General features: G+C 43.1%; 1 protein-coding gene across 1 annotated transcript in view; it reads right to left on the reverse strand.

The window, feature by feature from the left end:
- NUDCD1 (NudC domain containing 1) overlaps positions 1 to 22564 on the reverse strand; it is a 266321-nt gene that overhangs the window by 134683 nt on the left and 109074 nt on the right. The gene's annotated exons all lie outside the window — the stretch shown is intronic.

Raw genomic sequence — 22564 nt, forward strand, 5'->3', positions numbered from 1 at the left:
AACAGCAATGCAGACCAATTTGATGCAGTGTGCGGTGTATGGTCCAAGCACTGAAAGGCTGACCCCCCACCCCTTCAACCTCTGCAGAAATGCTTGCAGCACTAACGCGTTTATTTCCAAAAGACAACCTCTGGATATGACGCTGAACATGTGCACTCAACTTCTTTGGTCGACCACGCGAGGCCTGTTCTGAGTGGAACCTGTCCTGTTAAAACGCTGTATTGTCTTGGCCACCGTGCTGCAGCTCAGTTTCAGGGTCTTGGCAATCTTATAGCCGATGCCATCTTTATATAGAGCAACAATTCTTTTTTTCAGATCCTCAGAGAGTTCTTTGCCATGAGGTGCCATGTTGAACTTCCAGTGAAAAGATGGAGAGAGTGAGAGCGATAACACCAAATTTAACACACCTGCTCCCCATTCACACCCGAGACCTTGTAACACTAACGAGTCACATGACATCGGGGAGGAAAAATGGCTAATTGGGCCCAATTCGAACATTTTCACTTAGGAGTTGTGTGTTGAGTTATTTTGAGGGGACAGCAAATTTACACTGTTATACAAGCTTTACACTTACACTTTACATTGCAGCAAAGTGTAATTTCTTCAGTGTTGTCACATGAAAAGATATAATAAAATATGTACAAAAATGTGAGGGTATCCCCCTAATGATGACACGTGATCCCTGTGTCGAAGACGCATAGGGGAGGGGCCAGGACGGAGAGACTGACACGGACTTTACACCAGCGCTGTCCCAGCACAGCATACCGCATCAAACATCCAGTGATTTTGCATTGAAAGCCGTTATAGTATGGTTCACTGACGCACCAGTGCCATGTGAGTACCCCAGTGTGGGGAGGGTTTTCTTTTAATAAAAGTATTTTGACTATATTACACTATATAGTTTCCTTTTCATTTATATGTATGGAGCCACATTGTTTCCAGCTGGAGGAGTGCAGCAGACACAGACTGAGCCCAGGGGTGGCTCCAAAGCGTTATTGGACTCAGGTTAGCAGCTGAGTCACACACTCTGAGGTGAGCACATTAGCTTAAGGGGGTCACGAAGGAGCACCGGAGCATGTTTTGCAGCACTCAGGATATCTTCGGCATGATGTTGGATTGTTGTCACAGCTGAACACCACCTGCACGCATTGTTTTATTATCACTGCTGGACATTATTTGCACGTACTATTTAGAGTGCTAAAGATAACTTTTTTTTATTATTTATTAATTTATTCATTTAGACAAGCAGGATACTTTATATTGAGCACTAAGCACTTTTTATATTGATTAAGACACTATGTATGGTGTAACAAGCACTAATAAGCACTCATTTATGGTGTAACAAGCACTTGTTTTTTCACACCTTGTTTATTTATTCAACATTCATACTATTTGTATTTAATATTATCGCACTAGTAAGCACAGAGTTGGTTATTATTAATTTTGTTTTTGGGGTCACCCAAGCGCAGCGCATAACTTGCAAATTTACAGTTTTACAGTCCTGGATATCACAAATGAGAGAAACATCCCTGTTATTAGGCAAAAATGGGTATTTGGGAAATCAGGTTTAAACAACGTGTGTAAATCACTATCCATCCCTAAATTAACATACCCACCACACAACTACCCCCTCCTCCATCTTCTTAAAATATATATTTATACTACATTGAAATCCCACTTTGTAAGAATAGCTTTGATATCTTCCAAGAGTTTTTATTAAATTACTCAAAATGTAGCCAAAGAAAGGCAGAAAAAAACATTTTTCGTCACCTTAGAACAGAGATGAAGAAATGTGAAAAATAATATTATTCCAGGTACGAGCACAGAATTAGTGAAGGGAAGAAATGTGTGGGAGTGAGGAGAGGGATGATGCATGGATGACTCACTGAAAACTTACAGAAACAGGATCCACTTCATTAAGATGAACAAATTGTTCATAAAGATGCACAAAGGTGAGCGGAGATTGCAGAAATGGGAGCGATAAGTTCATGTCTGTGTGCAAAGAACTCTACTGGAAAGAGCAATGATGGCATATTGAAAAACGGGCCACCATTACGTCTTGGACTAATACGAAACACTTATTAGGACTAAGCCGACCGGTGGGTGAGCAAAAGGTGAAATGGCATGAGTGTTTATATAAAATTATGAAAAAGTACCCATATTATTCTCTTAAAGCCCTTGTTAAAATAAATGGATCCTGCTCCTTTAAAGCATGTTGTTATAGGACACAGTGTGCTTGTCCTGTGTCATTTGGCACCCTGTAACATCTAAGAAACCTGGCTGATCCTGCCAGTTTCTTCCCACCCCTCTGTAAACTGACCACGAGTATTATGGCTGCTGAGACCAGACACTGTGGTCAGTTTACGTACCTCTGTCATCAGCATCCTGCTATCTGCTCTCGTCCCTCCTCCCCTCTCTGTCTGTGTGTGAGCCGCCCCTCACCCCTCCTACTGCTCTCATAACACTAACCTGTATACACCATCAGCACTGCCTCCTATTGCAGTGTCCCCCTCTGTGAATAATTTATAAATATAAATGCTGTAAAGACCTACATTTCAGAGCCGAGATTGCGATCACATGACCAGCCAGCTCCCCCCTCCTCCCCTTCCAAAATGACATCAGCAGAGGAATCTCAGCCCCGCCCGCTGTATCTCTCGGAGGAGAAATGGTCCAGTTGAAGCGGACACTGTAGCTGCTGCAAAATGCGCTTGATATACAACCTGTACAGAGCCCTGAAAAAGTATTCCTTTTTGCATCAATAAAAACTATTTTTGATTATCTACCCATTTTTGAATTGTATTACATTACATTATTGGCTGCATTAAAGCCCCGTTAGGGGGTCTTCCGTTTTCCATATTTTTCAGTATTCCTAACCCTTGAAATGTTCCACATTTTGTCATGTTACAACCAAGAACGTAAATGTATTTTATTGGTATTTTATGCGATAGAACAGGCATATGCAATTAGCGGACCTCCAGCTGTTGCAAAACTACAAGTCCCATCATGCCTTTGCTTCTGGGTGTCATGCTTGCGGCTGTCAGAGTCTTGCTATGCTTCATGGGACTTGTAGTTCTGCAACAGCTGGAGGTCCGCTAATTGCATATCCCTGTGATAGACCAACACAACGTGGCACATAATTGTGAAGTGAAAGGACAATGATAAATGGTTTTCATTTTTTTTTTTACAAATAAACATCTCAAAAGTGTGGTGTGCATTTGTATTCAGCCTCCCTGAGTCAATACTTTGTAGAACCACCTTCCGCTGCAATTACAGTTGCAAGTCTTTTTTGGGGATGTCTCTAGCAGCTTTGCACATCTAGAGAATTACCTTTTTGCCCATTCTTTTTTGCAAAATAGCTCAAGCTCTGTCAAATTGGATGGAGAGCGTCTGAACAGCAATTTTCAAGTCTTGCCACAGATTCTCAATTAGATTTAAGTCGGGACTTTGACTGGGCCACATGCATATGCTTTGATCTAAACAATTCCATTATAGCTCTGGCTGTATGTTTAGAGTTGTTGTCCTACTGGAAGGTGAACCTCCGCCCCAGTCTCACGTCTTTTGTAGACTAATAGGTTTTCTTCTAAGATTGCCCTGTATTTGGCTCCATCCATCTTCCCATCAACTTTGACCAACTTCCCTGTCCCTGCTGAAGAAAAGCATCCCCACAACATGATGCTGCCACCACCATGTTTCACGGTGGGGATGGTGTGTTCAGGGTGATGTGCAGTGTTAGCAAAACGCTATGTGTGGCGGAAAATTGAACCAAAAAGTTCAATTTTGCTCTCATCTGACCAGAGCACATTCTTCCACGTTTGCTGTGTTCCTCACATGGCTTCTTGCAAACTGCAAACGGGACTTCTTATGGATTTCTTTCAACAATGCCTTTCTTGTTGCCGCTCTTCCATAAAGGCCAGATTTGTGGAGTGCACGACTAATAGTTGTCCTGTGGACAGATTCTCCCACCTGATCTCTGCAGCACCTCTAGAGTTACCATGGGCCTCTTGGCTGCTTCTCTGACTAATGCTATCCTCTCCCGGCCTGTCAGTTTAGGTGGACGGACATGTCTTGGTAGGTTTGCAGTTGTGCCATACTCTTTCCATTTTCCGATGATGGATTGAACAGTGCTTGGGATATTTTTTTATAACCTAACCCTGCTTTAAACTTCTACACAACTTTATCCCTGACTTGTCTGGTGTGCTCCTTGGCCTTCATGAGGCTGTTTGTTATACAAAAGGGTGGTACTGGCGCAGGCTGTTAAACAGAATACTTAATCTGACAGGGGATGAGGGAGTAAAAACACTCAACCAGGGGTCAGTAGTCCGAGTGAGGCATGTGGACGTAGATAGGGTAAATAAGTCTATGCACAGGCAGCAGATGATGGTCCAATGAGGATAGTGGGGGACAGTTCTGTACTTAGGGCAAGCCTCTTGAGGGAAGCAGAAGCAAAACTCCAGGAACATGTAAAACAAGGATATAAGCGCTGCTGAAGTAAACTGTACGACATTTTTTTTTTTTTTAACAAGGCATAAAAGCACCTACATCTAGGTAAGGTAAATGAAGCACATTGTGGAGTCCTGTAAGATGAGTCTCTGCGCAGGCTGGGTGCAGTGGTGGTTCAGTAGCCTTATCTCCTGTAGGCACTGATTGTCAGCTAGATGTGTTAGGTTGAAACAGGAAGAGCTTGAAAAAGGAGCGCGCCTGTCATCACCATCGGCAGAGTGCACGCTCGGAAACGTGTTGCATCATATCCGGTGACGTCAGATGCCGCTGCGGCCACGTGCGTTCCAGCACCTCTTCCTGTTCCAACCCAACACATCTAGCTGATGATCGGCACCCACAGGAGATAAGGCTATTGAACCACCACTGCACCCAGCCCGCGCAGAGACTCATCTTACAGGACTCCACAATGTGCTTCATTTACCTTACCTACATGTAAGTGCTTTTAAGCCTTGTCAAAATACAGGTCATACAGTTTACTTCAGCGGTGCTTCTATCCTTGTTTTACATGATGCTGATTGTCCACTAAGGTTCTCTAACAAACCTGAGGGCTTCACAGAACAGCTGTATTTATACTGAGATTAAATTACACACAGGTGGACGCTTTACTTATTATAGAAAAAAAAAAAAAAACACCTGGTACCAAAGTTACGGTGAGGAACCCCTTGGGGTCGTTAATAGACAGATCAAACCGATAGTACAAAAGTATAAATTTTATTACAAAATATGAATAATATACATGTACAAACAATACAAAAAGAGCATAAAAGCCAAATAAGATACCCTGATTGATACAACTGTATAGATGAATTACCATGCTGGAGTCCTGGAGTGCAAAAGGACTGGCGGCGATCAATACAGTGTATATAACACCTTACATGTTAAGGACTGAAAGTCCTTCTTCAGAGGTTTTATGTTATTGATTTAAATGGGTATAACATTTCTACAAAAATATAGGGAGTATACAAATAAGTTCATCTTTAACGCAAAGTAATAATATATATAACTGTTCAGCTAAATAGCAAACCATGCAACACAGTGACATGATGTGATACAATACCTGAATTAGTTTACTTACATGGCAAACATTCACATAAGGCAAATATCTGAAGGAATTGACTAGGTCAGGAAACTCATTGGCCAATGGGGCACGCACCCTCCAAATCCATCAGGCAACCTTTACGTAGGAACCGGGGCTTTCTTCACTACGAGGGCTCAGACATGGTGGGGCATAAAGTAGTCACCCACCAGAACTGGAACCACTGCTGTTATAAATGGTATAAAAATATATAAGTGTATCTGTATCAAAATCAATTGCTGTGGAAATGTATCCAATACTCAAATAAAGGTTGCAGCAATCATATGCCCCGACCACTCAAAAGAGTATATTTTTACAGGGCAAAGAGTACCAGAACCTGGGAAAAAATAACTAAACTGACCTTGCAAACAGATTGTGCTTGCTCATAACTGACCGCTCCCTCAGCATCTCAAAAAGAGGTCTGGGGGCCGGTATATGAGCACCTGTGAAGGAAACGGGAGCCAATCGCGATGGAAAACAGCTGGTGCAGAAAATAGGAGGAGAGCACAGCACAATATCATCATTCAGTACTTCTCTCTGGAGCCCCCCGGCAACACGGCGCACCCCCGCCCCCAAAAACAAGGGGCAGGACCGCGTCACAACGCCAACGCGCAATGGCCACGCCCGTGCCCCACTGAAGGAACGCAAGCATACGGAGGTCCAGAGACGACCAACTTAGCCAAAAAAGGGATGTCCAGAGCCACGCCATCACCATGCAATGGCGGGAGTGGGTCAGGACCCCTGTGCGTTGGGAGTAAAAGAAGTCCCGTCCAGGTCCATCAATGAATGGACAGGAGAGCGCTATGCCCACAGACCAACAAGTATAAATTACAAGAAGGGGGCAAATACTCAGCTGTGGATGATATAACAGTCATACACCAGGATGGTGATTCATCTATACAATTGTATCAATCAGGGTATCATATATGGCTTTTATGCTCTTTATGTATTGTTTGTACATATATATTATTGATATTTTGTAATAAAATTTATACTTTTATACTATCAGTTTGATCTGTCAATGACCCCAAGGGGTTCCTCACCATACCTTTGGCAACAGGTGCTTTTTTCTATGTTTACTAATTGGGTCAGACAGACCAAGCATTTTCACATACAGTCCCATTACTCGCACATCTTGATTCCCTATTTACTAATTAGGTGAATTCTGAAGGCAATTGGTTCCACTATATTTTAGAGGTATCAGAGTAAAGGGGGCTGAACACAAATGCACGCCACACTTTTCAGATATTTGTAAAAAATTTTGAAAACCATTTATTATTTTCCTTCCACTTCACAATTATGTGCCACTTTGTATTGGTCTATAAAAAAATTCTACATAAAATTCCAATAAAATACATTTACGTTTTTGGTTGTAACATAAAACGTGGAAAATTTCAAGGGGTGTGAATACTTCAAGGCATTGTACAAATGAAAACAAAAATTTGCATTCAAGATTTGCCTGCTTTTTGCAACTGAAGTTCACTGCTCTTACGTGAAGTTGAATGCTCCCTATATTGATTTTTAATGCAGGTTTTTCATGACCGTCTTCGTTGGGGAGATTTTCCCTTAGTTCTAAGGTCAGCCACAACATATTCCCCAGGATAGGAAATGCAGACATTTATTCAACAGCTAAAATTATTTGTAAAAGATGAGTTTAAAATGTATCTGCCCAACCTCTTACGCCTTGGAACTTCTTTCTTAACCCCTTGAAGGACCAGTATGTTAAACCCCCCTCCTGCTCAGACCACTTTTCAGATTTCAGCGCTGTCACATTTTATGCATTCTGCATTTTCAAAAAACTTATGACAGAAAAATGAAATCTTCAAAACACTCATCGTGCCCCAAAAAAATTGTTACTTTTTTTTTTTTTGAGACAGATAGAGCTTTCTTTTGGTGATATTTAATCACCACCGTTTTTTTTAATTTTTTGCTAAACAAATGAAAATAAGACTGAAAAATGTGAACAAAAAAATAAAAATAAAGTTTTTATTTGTTTCTGTTATAAAATTTTGTAAAAACGTAAGTTTTCTCCTTAACCGATGTGCATTGATGTGCATTGATGAAGCGGCACTGATGAGGAGGCACCAATATGCAGCACTAATATTCAGCAGTGATAGGCGGCACTGATATGTAGCACTAAGGGCACCGACAGGCAGCAATGATGGGCACTGATAGACAGCACAGGTTTTGTGTTCCTGCAAACCATCTAGTAAAAGCACCTAACACTGTGCACAAAACACCGAACTTTGAGTAATCTCGCCACGGCGAGATCTCTCAGAAGTGGGAGTAGCCACCCCGCAGCCCCCCCCCCCCCCGAAAGGTGCCAAATGTGGCATTGAAAAAGGGGGGGGGGGGGGCGAGAAGGAGGCAGAAAAGCGGAGCTTTCACTTTTGGGTGGAATTCCGCTTTAATTGATGTAATTACTTAGATCTGTTTTTCATACATCTATTCCAATGCCATTAAAAAAGGGATCTGGTTTTAGAAGTCGGACCTTTATAAGCATACATAGAAATATATACAGTACTGTGCAAATGTTTTAGGAAGGTGTGAAGAAATGCTGTAAAGTAAGAAAAGTTTCAAAAATATATTTTAATTGTTTATTATTATTTTTTTATCAGTTTGCAAAACGGCAAAACAAAAAAGATTATTCATGAGATCGAGAAATAAAGAATTGAGTTTGTGAGAACACAAGCAGCAAAAAAACTTAATTCTTCTAGCATTATAATGAAGAAGAAGAGAATGCAATGCGCTGCATTAAACTATTTAAAAAATTTCAGCGTGACGAATGTACCATCTCCATTACGAACGGTAGTTTTACTGGACCGAGCGCTTCAGTCTCGTACTTGAATCTGAGCATGCGTGAGTTTTGGCGCGTCAGAATTGCATACACACAAACGCATTTTCAGATACGAACTTTTTCCGACCGAAAAATTGAGAACCTGCTCTCAATCTTTTGCTGGCTGGAATTCCGCCAGCAAAAGTCCAATGGAGCATACACACGGTCGCGTTTTCCGACCAAAAGTTCTCATCGGTCTTTTGCTGGACGAATTTCCGATCGTGTGTACACGGCATTAAACGTGTGCACAGTAATCTATATCTCATTAGCAGATCTCTTGTCTCAAGCATATTTAACAGACTCACTAACTCTTTAGTCTGTTCCAAGCAACAACTACTCTTTCAGTAGTTTTGAAGGTTTTTCCAGGGTTAGTTTTGAACTTTCTTCTTGCTAGTTTGAAATTATGTCTCAAAGTTTATGCTCATTGATGTATGATTAATGTAATATGGTGTCTTAGGTTAGGCTGAGACTGCAGATACAAAAGACCATTAGCCCATCCTAACCCCTTTCTCCCTCTCTAGGTTTATGAAAAGCACTAACATCTTTGTTCAGAATCTATAAATACCATGTTCTGCTGCTTCTGCTTTCATACAAAATTTTGCCTGATGAGGGTACTTAGAAACCTGAAAGCTTTAGCCGATATTACTTGTTTGGCGTTAATGACACAAAGTTCAGAATGAAAGCAAACCACATTTATTATTGCATAAAAGAGTGAAGGTTATCTAGGTTCATTGCTACTCTGACGCATGTATGGCATGTTATATCATGGGTTCCAGCTTTGGGCTCTAGTCTAACTGAAAAGCCTATGACAATGCAGGTGAAGAGAAACAGCCCCAAACATGAATAGAGAAATTTGCAAAAATGGATAGTATTTAAAGAGACGCAGCCAACCCTGCCACACTGATCAGCCAGGTTCCTGGTCGCCAACTGTACTACCTGCACACTGTACTCAAAGCAATACAGCCTGGTCCAAAGGTAGCAATGCACACTTGGACAAATGATCAATTTTGAATAATCGATCTATAGCAGACAAGCCATCCAATCGATATACCACAAGGGGACGTATATTTTGATTGATGGTTAAGATATGATTATAATTTGAAATCATAAATTATCAACCATGTCTCTGTTTCCAACACGTGATCTTATAATATTATTATAAAGGGTTTATACAGCGCCAACAGTTTACGCAGCACTTTAAAATGTAAAGGGGGACAGTGCGATTACAATACAGAAGGAACAGAAGGGCCCTGCTCATGGAGCTTACAATCTAAAAGGAGGGGGTGGTGGTACAAAAGGTAATATGGAGATGGAGGTGACTTGGGTACAGTTCTTAGGTGGAGGTGGGGTAGGCTTTCCTGAATAAAATGAGTTTTCAAGGACTGCCTAAAGGCGGACAGGGTAGGGGCTAACCGGACATACTGGGGTAGGGAATTTCAAGGGATGGGAGAGGCTCTGGAGAAGTCCTGGAGGCGAGCATGGGAGGAGGTAACAAGGCAGCTAAAGAGCAGGAGGTCTTGGGAGGAGCTAAGAGGACAACTTGGGTGATATCTGCAGATGAGGTTGGTGATGTAGCTGGGGGGTGATGTTGTGGATGGCCTTGTATGTCACAGATGGGTTAGTAAGGTGTATTAGTCTAGGAGCAGCATGCATAATAGACTGAAGGGGGGGGGGGGTGGATTAGCCTATGTAAAAGTAGGCTAGTGGGGGGGTTGCAGTAGTCAAGGCGGAAAATAACCATGAGTAAATAAATTGTTTTGTGGTGTTGGTCAGGAAGGGACGAATTCTGTAAATGTTGCAGAGGTTAGGGCTGCAAGATGTAACCAAATGATTGGATGTGGGGGCTGTAGGAGAGATCAGAATCTAGAATTACACCCAGCACCCTGGCATGTGTGGAGGGACCAATGGTTGTGCTGTTGATCTCAATGGTAAAGTCATGGGGAGAGGATCGGGAAAGGGATCGGGGGAGGAGGAAAAATAAGCTCAGTTTTAGAAAGATTGAGTTTAAGGAAGTGGTGCGACATTCATAATTATAGGTAGCTCAGTAAGTTTGTGATATGCAAGAAGATTGAGGGGGAGAGTTGAGGAGTTGAGAGATAGAACTGGGTGTCGTCAGCATAGAAGAAGTAGCATTGGAAGCCATGGGAGGTTATCAAGTGGCCCAGGGAATCAATCTGATTGATCTAAATGTGATTGCATTCTGAACAAAGCATCTCAGTGCTGAGTACGGATGCAAAATGTTTGATAATATTCTTTCCCTTATTCTTTCAACTCAGTTTGATGGAATGCAATCAAAAGGGTCTAAATTGAGCAGAGAAGTTAAATTCATCATTTTCAGATTTGATCATTTTGACTGAATCACTCGTCGATTGGATTAAAAAAAAAAAAAAAAACACACGAGTGTATGGAAAACAAAATCATAACCAAAAGTACTTAGTGCAAGATACCTATTAATCATTTAATGTAATAGCTTTTTACAGGGTTTTATAAAATGTGCATTCTTAATTTGAGGATCGCAGGCCCTGGCTTTCATGTTGGCAGATGTTAGATCCTGATGTCAGTGCCTCCCGCTTACACTTTTAGATTACAAATAGTTCACAGTTACTAAACAAGGCAGGCTTGAGAAAGAGGAACACCCTTAAAACACATTGCCGCTCTCAAGTTTGACGCACGGTCCAGCCACAAGTTGTGTATGCCAGTGAGAATGCTGCCCTAGGAGAACAGTGGAACAGGTTCTTAACAGCTAGCACTGGGACTACATGTCTATCATTGCAGCCCTAGCCAAGTACGCTGTCATCTCTGCACCAAACTGGAATGAAGTTGCTGGAATGAAAGTGCATTATCTTATATGGGTGCTCAACATGTGGTCCTCTAGCTGTTGCGAAACTACAAGTCCCATGAGGCATTGGAGGGCTGACTGTTACATTGTGGCCATGCTCCTGTTCGTTTTGTTTTTTGATGAGAGTATGGCACTGACCTCTCCTTCAATCAGAAGGATTAGTAAATCCATAGCTAGATTACATCTTGCCTTTAGGTCTGGCTGGATTTAGCTTGGAACGGAGATTTAAAAGAGAATCAGTCAGATGCTGCAATGTGTATAAAACTATCTGCTTATAGGCAAGTGAAATCCGTTTTCCTCACTGCAGATGGTGCTTGACTAAAGCTGCAATGCAGGAGGTAAAGGAAGTTGTGAGGAACTCTGTTCCTCTATGACTTCCTGATGTCACAGGGAGACAACTGTCCAATTGGATACTGGGGCCTGATGCAGGCTCGGAGGCCATCTAGGGTCAGGCAGAGTCTATTCAAAACTCCTGCTCCCAGGTATGGTGAGCTTTGTGTGAGTGGTTAGTGTAGGGACAAATTTCCTTGTTGGGCAGGGACAGTGCTTAGCGTCAGGAAAAGGTTCTTGAGGAGTATGGAAAGTGCAGGGACTACACCATTCTCCTCGTAGGAAACCTCTCGTTTGAGTATGGACCAGCCAGGCCACATTCTCACTCCTTGCTGCAGAAGCTGCCAGCATCAGTCCAGGATCTCAATGCTCTACTACTGTTTGTAAATGGCTCTGGTTAGCTGTGCCTTCTGCTGGACCAATTTGTATGTTGTTGGTACTGTCACAATAATAGGATTTTTAAAAACAGCTTACCTGTAAAATTCTTTTCTTGGAGTACATTATAGAATACAGAGCCTCAAGTATTTACTTAGTGGGTTATGGGCCTACCTTCAGGTGTTGACACTGGTATAATACAGGAAGTTGACTCTCCTATATAACCCCTCCTCCTTCCAGGAGTACCTCAGTTTTTGTAGCCAAGCAATATACTTTCACCCCATAAAAGAGAGGGGCGGGAGCTCTGTGTCCTATGATGTACTCCAAGAAAAGGATTTTACAGGAAAGCGGTTTTAAAAATCCTATTTTCTTTATCGTACATCATAGGACACAGAGCCTCAAGGATTTACTTAGTGGGACGTCCCATAGCAATGCTACTTGAGGGGAGGGAGACACAACCCGTAGGGCAACCCCCAGACCTGAGGACTTATACTGCTGCCTGCAGCACACTGCGCCCGAACGAAGGCGATATCCTCATTCCATCTTACATCCACTTGATAAAAGTTTGTGGATGTATGTTCTGAAGACCAAGTTGCAGATCTGAGCCATGGAGGCCTGGTGATGCACTGCCCAAGAAGCACCAACCGCTCTGTGCGCTTTAACTTGAAAAGGGGGAATCTTTCCCTTTAAATCATAAGTTTGAATTATAACTTGCCAAATCCATTTAGTGACAGTGGACTTTGACGCTGCCTGTCTTTTCTTAGGACCCTCTGGCAGAATAAATAGGATGTCAGTCTTACGAATCTGAGCAGTTTTCTTTAAATAGATTTTCACTGCTCTCACTACATCAAGACAATGTAAGGACTTTTCTTCCCTGGAACATGGTTTTGGGAAAAACGATGGCAGGACAATATCTTCATTCAGATGAAAGCCTGAAACCACTTTTGGCAAAAAGCCTGGACGAGGGCGTAACACCACTTTGTCCTAATGAAAAATCAAATATGGCTCTTTACAAGAAAGAGCAGTCAATTCCGAAACCCTCCTTGCGGAGGATATAGCAACCAAAAATACCAGCTTCCTTGTCAAAAGGACTAAAGGAATATGCTGTATTGGTTCAAATGGCTGTTTTTGTAACCCCAACAAAAGTAATTCAAGTCCCAAGGGCTTAAGGGTGATTAACTGGCGGATTAATTCGCATCACTACTTGCATGAAACCCCGGACTAAAGAATGCATAGCAAGCGGTCTTTGAAATAAAACTGATAAGGCTGGGACTTGGCCCTTAATACTACTCAGGGCCAACTTCATCTTTACGCCTAATTGTAGAAAGGCAAGAATTCTAGCTATGATATATCTCCGAGGGTGCCAATCCTTGGATTCACACAAGGAAACATAAGCTTTCCAGACTACTTTCCAGATAATTGGTCTGAAGGACTTTCCCTTTAGCAGGTTCCGAGTTAGTAACCACCAACTGAGGCTTTGGGACACTCTTGGGGACAGCTGCATTGGCAAATCCAAAGCGTGAATAGTCTTGTTTCAAGCAGACAAGATACTGTTTTGAAACAGTCTTGGGCATAGGGAATTGCTTGGAATGAAGCTACCATCTTTCCTAACAACCTCATGCAAAGGCGAATTGAGGGATCTCTTTTTGACCTGACCATCCGCACCAGCTCTTGTATGGAGCTGATCTTTGCGGGAGGCAAGAACACCCTTTTTTGGGCTGTGTCTATGATTAGGCCCAGATACTCCAGCCTTCTTAGTGGCTTTAAGGAGGATTTCTTTAGGTTGAGAATCCAACCTAGACTTTCCAGGTAACTGCTTGTAATGGTTACACCTTGCTTCAAGCAAGCCACTGATTGGTCTATTAACAATAGATCGTCCAAGTAAGCCAAGACAGTTATGCCCTGTGCCCTTAACCTGGCTAGAGGTGGGGCTAGTACTTTTGTGAATACCCGGGGTCCTGTAGCAAGGCCGAAAGGCAAGGCTACGAACCGCAAGGCTTCGAACTGCAGAAACCTCTGCCCTATAGAGGACATTCTAACAGGCATACAAGGAATATAGCCTTTTCCCTTACCTCGTCCATGCTGCAGGATACTGCTGTAAACAGACAGATCCAAACTTCACCCATCACGGCGGGTTGCGTAGTAACCTTCAAAGACCGGGTCCCTTTAATAGGGGTTCCACTATTTTGGACCTGTATAGCACCCCTCAGGAACAGCTTTAGGTAATGTAGCAAGACCAAAAGAGTCCTGGTTCCTAGGGTCCAGCTCTCAAGGAGAAGCTTACAGACAAAACCTCGTTCTTGTCTGCGAGGGCCCGGGTACCATCCTATGGCCTCAAGGGCGAGGATGGATGCGGCTGTGGAGGTTTTTTAAATCTGTCATGGATCCCTCTAGGAGCTCCTCAGAGAACATCTTCAAGTAGAGAGAGAGTATCACCGCTCCAGGTGGGTCAGATCAAGGTAAAAAGGCATCTCCTTCAGTCTAGAAGTCCAGGTGCTGGCAATGCTATGGCAGTTAGACATCAAAGAAATTCTGGACAGCCGCACTCCAAAGATATTTGCCTTTATTCAATAAGGTGTCATCCAAAATACAGGTCACAGCAAAGTGGAACAAAGCTTACGCGTTTCGCACTACAAGGAGTGCTTAGTCATAGCTGACAAGGGGTGGGCAGGTGCCCTGGGCACTGTATCATGTGAGGTTGGGGGGCACTGCAAGGAGATTGGGGGAGAGGATTTGTGCTGGGAGGGGGAATTTTGGGCCGGGGGGGTAAGAATTGACCTAGGAGGGGGAAGTTGGGTGGGTGTGTGCTAGGAGTGATGATTTAGTGGGATGTGTGTTGGGGAGGGGGGATTTGTGCTAGAAGAGGTGATATGGTAAAGTGGGGAGTGGAATTTTGTGATAGGAGAGGGATTTGTGGGACAGTGTGATGTCTATTCTTCAACCATTGGGAAACACTTCCCTGCCATTGGATCCACTACACTATTAGGCCTCCCTTTCCTAGGTCTAAAAAAAACAAAAAACACACAAACGGTTGCTTTCCTTTATTTTGCTAGCTGCACAGAGAGTTATCAGAAATGTCTTGGTTATCAAGAGATCCACAAACTTTTTTTATGCGCCTAAACACTATGGAATGGAATATCTCCCAGCATCTGCTACCGAAACAATTGCGAAGTTTAATAAAATTTGGGAACTATGGGATACCTTTGAATATGGAGTAGCTCCCTCTACTTCCTGAAATTTATACTGATTTTCACCCTCCCCCTTCTTAAATAATTATTGTTTTTACATGACTCCTGGAGGATATCCAGTCAACAGATTTAGTTACCAATTTCATAAACCCAATCTCTCAGATCTTAGAATATGTTCTGTGTCAATTATAGATGCTTTACGAAAACAGTTTGGCCTGTCAATGTTTGTCACACTCTGTTTGACTTAGCGTTTCTTTATTATATTTTAACTCTGAGCATAAATATTATATATATATATATATATATATAATTTTTTTTTTCGTATGGCATTTTATTACGTACGAAGAAAAAAGAAAAGAGAAAAAAAAAATGGAAATGGAAATTTTCTTTTATGCTGTATAAACTTAAATAAGAACATAAAATACGGAAGGAAAAAAAAAAAAAAAAAGAGGAATTTTTGCTAGGAGGGTGATTGGGGGGCTTGGATTTGTGCTGGGAGGGGATTTGCAGTGGGAGCATGTGTACTTAGAGAGGAGATTTGAATGGTAGCGGATTTGCAGAAAAAAGTGGCACATAATTGTGAAATGGAAGTAAAATGATAAATGGTTTTACATTTTTTTTTTAGAAATAAATATCTGAAAAGTGTGGCATGCATTTGTATTCAGCCCTCTCATCTCTGATACCCCTAACTAAAATCTAGTGGAACCAATTGCCTTTAGAAGTCACCTAATTAGTAAATAGAGTCCACCTGTGTGTAATTTAATCTCAGTATAAATACAGCTGTTCTGTGAGCCCTAAGAGATTTGTTAGAGAAGTTTACTGAATAAACAGCATCATGAAGGCCAAGGAACACACCAGACAGGTCAGGGATAAAAGTTGGAGAAGTTTAAAGAAAAAAAATCCCAAGCTTTGAACATCTCACGAAGCACTGTTCAATCCATCATCCGAAAATGGAAAGAGTATGGCACAACTGCAAACCTACCAAGATATGGCCGTCCACCTAAACTGACAGGCTGGGCAAGGAGAGCATTCATCAGAGAAGCAGCCAAAAAGGCCCATGGTAACTCTGGAGGAGCTGCAGAGATCCACAACTCAGGTGGGAGAATCTGTCCAAAAGGACAACAATTAATCATGCACTCCACAAATCTGGCCTTTATGAAAGAGTGGCAAGAAGAAAGCCATAAGAAGTACCGTTTGCAGTTTGTGAGAAGCCATATGGGGGAAACAAACATGTGCAAGAATGCACGCTTTTCTTCAGCAGGGACAGGGAAGCTGGTCAGAGTTGATAGTAAGATAGATGGAGCCCAATACAAGGCAATCTTAGAAGAGAACCTGTTAGAGTCTACAAAAAACTTCAGATTGGGGTGGAGGTTCACCTTCCAGCAGGAAAACGACCCTAAACATACAGCCAGCGCTACAATGGAATGGTTTATATTAAAGCATATTCATGTGTTAGAATAGCCCAGTCAAAGTCCAGACCTAAATCCAATTGAGAATCTGTGACAAGACTTGAAAACTGCTGTTCACAGTTGCTCTCCATCCAATCTGACAGAGCTTGAGCTGGTTTGCAAAGAAGAATGGGCAAAAAATTCACTCTAGATGTGCAAAGCTGGTAGAGACATACGCAAAAAGACTAACAGCTGTAACTGCAGCGAAAGGTGGTTCTACAAAGTATTGACTGAGGGGGGCTGAATACAAATACACGCCATACTTTTCACATATTTGTTAAAAAATTTTAAAACCATTTATCATTTTTCTTCCACTTCACAATTATGTGTCACTTTGTGTTGGTCCAACAAATGCCAATAAAATACATTTACGTTTTTGGTAGTAACATGAAAAATGTGGAAAATTTCAAGGGGTGTGAATAAGCTTTCAAGGTACTGTATATTGGGGCTGAAATTCTGTCCAAGTTGGTGCGAAGCCCCAAAACACAACCATTTAACCGCTTGCCAACCGGCTCACGCCGATATACGTCAGCAGAAGGGCACGTACAGGCATATTAATGTACCTGTATGTTGCCCTTTAAGAAGCGGTTTGCGGACGCGCCCGCTACGACCTCCGTGAGTGTGATCGCGGGTCCCGCGGACTCGATGTCCGCGGGGATACCCGCGATCGTCTCACAGAGAGGAAGAACGGGGAAATGCTGGATGTAAACAAGCATTTCCCCGTTCTGCCTAGTGACACTGATCACCGCTCCCTGTAATTGGGAGCAGTGATCAGTGTCGTGTCACACATAGCCCCTCCCCCCCAGTTAGAATCACTCCTTAGGACACACTTAACCCCTACAGCGCCACCCAGTGGTTAACCCCTTCACTGCCAGTCACATTTACACAGTAATCAATGCATTTTTAATTACATTGATCGCTGTATAAATGTGAATGGTCCCAAAATCACGCCAAAAGTGTCCGATCTGTCCGCCATAATGTCGCAGTCATGAAAAAAAAAAAAAAAGAAAATGCTGATCGCCGCCAATACTAGTAAAAAAAAAAAAAAAATTGATAAAAATGCCATAAAACTATCCCCTATTTTGTAGACATTATAACTTTTGGGCAAACCAATCAAACGCTTATTGCGATTTTTTTTACCAAAAATATGTAGAATACGTAATCGGCCTAAACTGAGAAAAAAAAATGTTTTTTTATATATTTTTCGGGGATATTTATTATAGCAAAAAATACAAAAATAATGCTTTTTTTTCCAAAATTGTCGCTATTTTTTGTTTATAGCACAAAAAATAAAAACCGCAGAGGTGATCAAATACCATCAAAAGAAAGCTCCATTTGTGGGGAAAAAAGGACGTCAATTATGTTTGGGAGCCACGTCGCACACTTGTCAGTTAAAGCGACGCAGTGCCGAATCGCAAAAAGTACTCTGGTCTGCGGGCAGCCAAATGGTCCGCGGCTTAAGTGGTTAAAAAGGTCCAATTGCAGAACCTCTTTAGCCAGTGGTTCACAGCCCAACTCTGGATATTTGAAAAGCTACAGTCATGGCCAGAAATATTGGCACCCCTGCATTTCTGTCAGATAATGCATCACTTCGCCCAGATTTTTTTATTTGGTAGCACACTCCTTGGAAAAAAATAACTGAAATCAATTGCTTCCTGTAACCATCAATAAGTTTCTTACATCTCTGTACTGGCATTTTGGATCACTCTTCTTTCGCCAACTACTACAAGTCTCTCAGATCAAAAGGGTTCCTTTTCCCAACAGCTGTTTTGAGAGCTCTCCACAGGCGCTCTATGGAATTTACATCAGGACTCATTGCTGGCCAGTTCAGTACTCTCCAGCGCTTTGTCTTAAACCATTTCTGGTTGCATTTTGACATGTGCTTTGGGTCATTGTCCTGCTGTAAATCACATGACCTTTGACAGACTCCACTTTCTGACACTGGGCCTACATTACACCCCAGAATTCTTTGGTAGTCTTCAGATTTCATAATGCCATGCACACGGTTAAGACATTCAGTGCCTGAAGCAGCAAAGCAACCTCAAAACATCAGTGAACCTCCATCATGTTTGACTATAGGGACTATATTCTTCTCTTTAAATGCCTCATTTATTTTTCTGAAAATAGTAGAATGATGGGCTTTACCAAAAAAACTGTGGAAACCAAAGAAAAAAAAGCACATTATAATGGTCACTGCCTACCTTTCCTTTTTATGTAATCAGCCTGCTTTGTATGGCTCCTAATCAGTATAGCTACTTGAACAGCAAAATTTGCTTTTCCAAACCTAATTATCAATCTCAACTCCACACGTCTAAACTTTCCCTGAACTTTGCTAACTTTAAAATTAAGACACACATTTTGATTTCAAATACATATTCATTCAGCACCAACATATCAAGCATGCATTTTACAGAAGACATAGAACCATTCACATCAATTGTGACCCAGAGATGATTACAATCCCATTTTCCAGGCTCACAGCTACAAATACACATTCTAGCGCCAGGATGCTTGGAAGCCGATTAACATATCATTATGGTTTTGGGTTGTCATATTCAACCTGAAACACCCAGAGAAAATACAAATACACAAACTCAATGCAAGTAGGTGGGAAATGAACACTGGACCCAGATGTTGAAAGAATAGCGTGCTAGATACTAAACCACACAGACAGATGCAGAGAGAAAGAGCGAGAGAGCGAGCACAAGAAAGCGCGAGAGCGAAAGAGAAAGAGAGCGAGAGCGAGAGAGAGCGAGAGCGAGAGCGAGAGCGAGAGAGAGAGAGAGCGAGAGCGAGAGCGAGAGAGAGAGAGAGAGAGAGCGAGAGAGCGAGAGAGAGCGAGAGCGAGAGCGCGAGAGCGAAAGAGAGAGAGAGCAAAAGAGAGAGAGAGCGCGAGAGCGAGCAAAAGAGAGCGAGAGCGAGCAAAAGAGAGAGAGAGAGCGAGAGCGAGCAAAAGAGAGAGCGAGCAAAAGAGAGAGAGCGAGCAAAAGAGAGAGAGAGAGCGAGCAAAAGAGAGAGAGAGAGCGAGCAAAAGAGAGAGAGAGAGCGAGCAAAAGAGAGAGAGAGCGAGCAAAAGAGAGAGAGCGAGCAAAAGAGAGAGCGAGAGCGAGCAAAAGAGAGAGCGAGAGCGCAAAAGAGAGAGAGAGCGCAAAAGAGAGAGAGAGAGCGCAAAAGAGAGAGAGCGAGAGCGAGCAAAAGAGAGAGCGAGAGCGCAAAAGAGAGAGCGAGAGCGCAAAAGAGAGAGCGAGAGCGAGCAAAAGAGAGAGAGCGAGAGCGAGCAAAAGAGAGAGAGCGAGCAAAAGAGAGAGAGCGAGCAAAAGAGAGAGAGAGAGAGCAAAAGAGAGCGAGAGCGAGCGAGAGAGAGAGAGCGAGAGCGAGCAAAAGAGAGAGAGAGAGCGTAAGCAAAAGAGAAAGAGAGAGCGAGCAAAAGAGAGAGAGAGCGAGCAAAAGAGAGAGAGACAGCGAGCAAAAGAGAGAGAGACAGCGAGCAAAAGAGAGAGAGAGAGCGAGCAAAAGAGAGAGAGAGAGAGCGAGCAAAAGAGAGAGAGAGAGAGCGAGCAAAAGAGAGAGAGAGCGAGCGAGCAAAAGAGAGAGAGAGCGAGCGAGCAAAAGAGAGAGAGAGCGAGCAAAAGAGAGAGAGAGCGAGCAAAAGAGAGAGAGAGCGAGAGCGAGCAAAAGAGAGAGAGAGAGCGAGAGCGAGCAAAAGAGAGAGAGAGAGCGAGAGCGAGCAAAAGAGCGAGAGCGAGCAAAAGAGAGCGAGCAAAAGAGAGAGAGCGAGCAAAAGAGAGAGAGCGAGCAAAAGAGAGAGAGCGAGCAAAAGAGAGAGAGCGAGAGCGAGCAAAAGAGAGAGAGCGAGCAAAAGAGAGAGAGCGAGCAAAAGAGAGAGAGCGAGCAAAAGAGAGAGAGCGAGCAAAAGAGAGAGAGCGAGCAAAAGAGAGAGAGCGAGCAAAAGAGAGAGAGAGAGCGAGCAAAAGAGAGAGAGAGAGCGAGCAAAAGAGAGAGAGAGAGCGAGCAAAAGAGAGAGAGAGAGCGAGCAAAAGAGAGAGAGAGAGCGAGCAAAAGAGAGAGCGAGAGCGAGCAAAAGAGAGAGCGAGAGCGCAAAAGAGAGAGAGAGCGCAAAAGAGAGAGCGAGAGCGCAAAAGAGAGAGAGCGAGAGCGCAAAAGAGAGAGAGCGAGAGCGAGCAAAAGAGAGAGCGAGAGCGCAAAAGAGAGAGCGAGAGCGCAAAAGAGAGAGCGAGAGCGAGCAAAAGAGAGAGAGCGAGAGCGAGCAAAAGAGAGAGAGCGAGCAAAAGAGAGAGAGCGAGCAAAAGAGAGAGAGCGAGCAAAAGAGAGAGAGCGAGCAAAAGAGAGAGAGAGCGAGCAAAAGAGAGAGAGAGAGCAAAAGAGAGAGAGAGAGAGCAAAAGAGAGAGCGAGAGCGAGCGAGAGAGAGAGAGCGAGAGCGTAAGCAAAAGAGAGAGAGCGAGAGCGTAAGCAAAAGAGAGAGCGAGAGCGTAAGCAAAAGAGAGAGAGAGCGAGCAAAAGAGAGAGAGAGCGAGCAAAAGAGAGAGAGACAGCGAGCAAAAGAGAGAGAGAGAGAGCGAGCAAAAGAGAGAGAGAGAGAGCGAGCAAAAGAGAGAGAGAGAGAGCGAGCAAAAGAGAGAGAGAGAGAGCGAGCAAAAGAGAGAGAGAGAGAGCGAGCAAAAGAGAGAGAGAGCGAGCGAGCAAAAGAGAGAGAGAGCGAGCGAGCAAAAGAGAGAGAGAGCGAGAGCGAGCAAAAGAGAGAGAGAGAGCGAGAGCGAGCAAAAGAGAGAGAGAGAGCGAGAGCGAGCAAAAGAGAGAGAGAGAGCGAGAGCGAGCAAAAGAGCGAGAGCGAGCAAAAGAGAGAGAGCGAGCAAAAGAGAGAGAGCGAGAGCGAGCAAAAGAGAGAGAGCGAGAGCGAGCAAAAGAGAGAGAGCGAGAGCGAGCAAAAGAGAGAGAGCGAGCAAAAGAGAGAGAGCGAGCAAAAGAGAGAGAGCGAGCAAAAGAGAGAGAGCGAGAGCGAGCAAAAGAGAGAGAGCGAGAGCGAGCAAAAGAGAGAGAGCGAGAGCGAGCAAAAGAGAGAGAGCGAGAGCTAGCAAAAGAGAGAGCGAGCAAAAGAGAGAGCGAGCAAAAGAGAGAGCGAGCAAAAGAGAGAGCGAGCAAAAGAGAGAGCAAGAGAGCAAAAGAGAAAAAGAGCGCGCGAGAGCAAAAGAGAGAGCGAGAGAGAGCAAAAGAGAGAGCAAGAGAGCAAAAGAGAAAAAGAGCGCGCGAGAGAGCGAGAGAAAGCGAGAGAGAGCAAAAGAGAGAGCGAGAGAGAGCAAAAGAGAGAGCAAGAGAGAGCAAGAGAGAGCAAAAGAGAGCAAAAGAGCGCGCGAGAGAGAGCGAGAGAGAGCGAGAGAAAGCGAGAGAGCGCGAGAGAGCGCGAGAGAGCGAGAGAGAAAGAAAGAAAAAGAAAGAGCGAGAGAGAGCGAGAGAAAGAGAGAGAAGAGAGAAAAGAGAGAAAAGAGAGAAAAAAGAGAGAAAAGAGAGAAAAAAGAGAGAAAAGAGAGAAAAGAGAGAAAAAAGAGAGAAAAGAGAGAATAGAGAGAAAAGAGAGAAAGAGCAAAGAGCGAGCGAAAGAGCAAAACCAAGGAAAAAAAAAAAAAAGAAAAGAAAAAGAAACTGCATCCAATAGAATAGAATCGTATCAATTCGCACTGGTGCTGCACCTTGAAATTGCACTGCAAAACGGATTCAACTCGCACCGCATCAGTGTGAACCTAGGCTTAATGTGTAGCTTTACAAGATACAATTTAATAGGCAATAGCCTGATAGAGGTTTTAAACAGCCCATGAAAAAAATAGGAAAGCCAAGAAAAAAACAAGTATTAAAATTGTCTTCTGAGATAATGAATCATAGTTAAGCATATCACACCCAAGACTCCCATAAGCTAGCTTTCACACACATAATCAGGAAGCAAGAGTAGGACATAAAAC

Source organism: Aquarana catesbeiana, linkage group LG05, assembly GCF_042186555.1.
Source record: "Aquarana catesbeiana isolate 2022-GZ linkage group LG05, ASM4218655v1, whole genome shotgun sequence".
In the NCBI taxonomy this organism is placed as follows: Eukaryota; Metazoa; Chordata; class Amphibia; order Anura; family Ranidae; genus Aquarana; species Aquarana catesbeiana.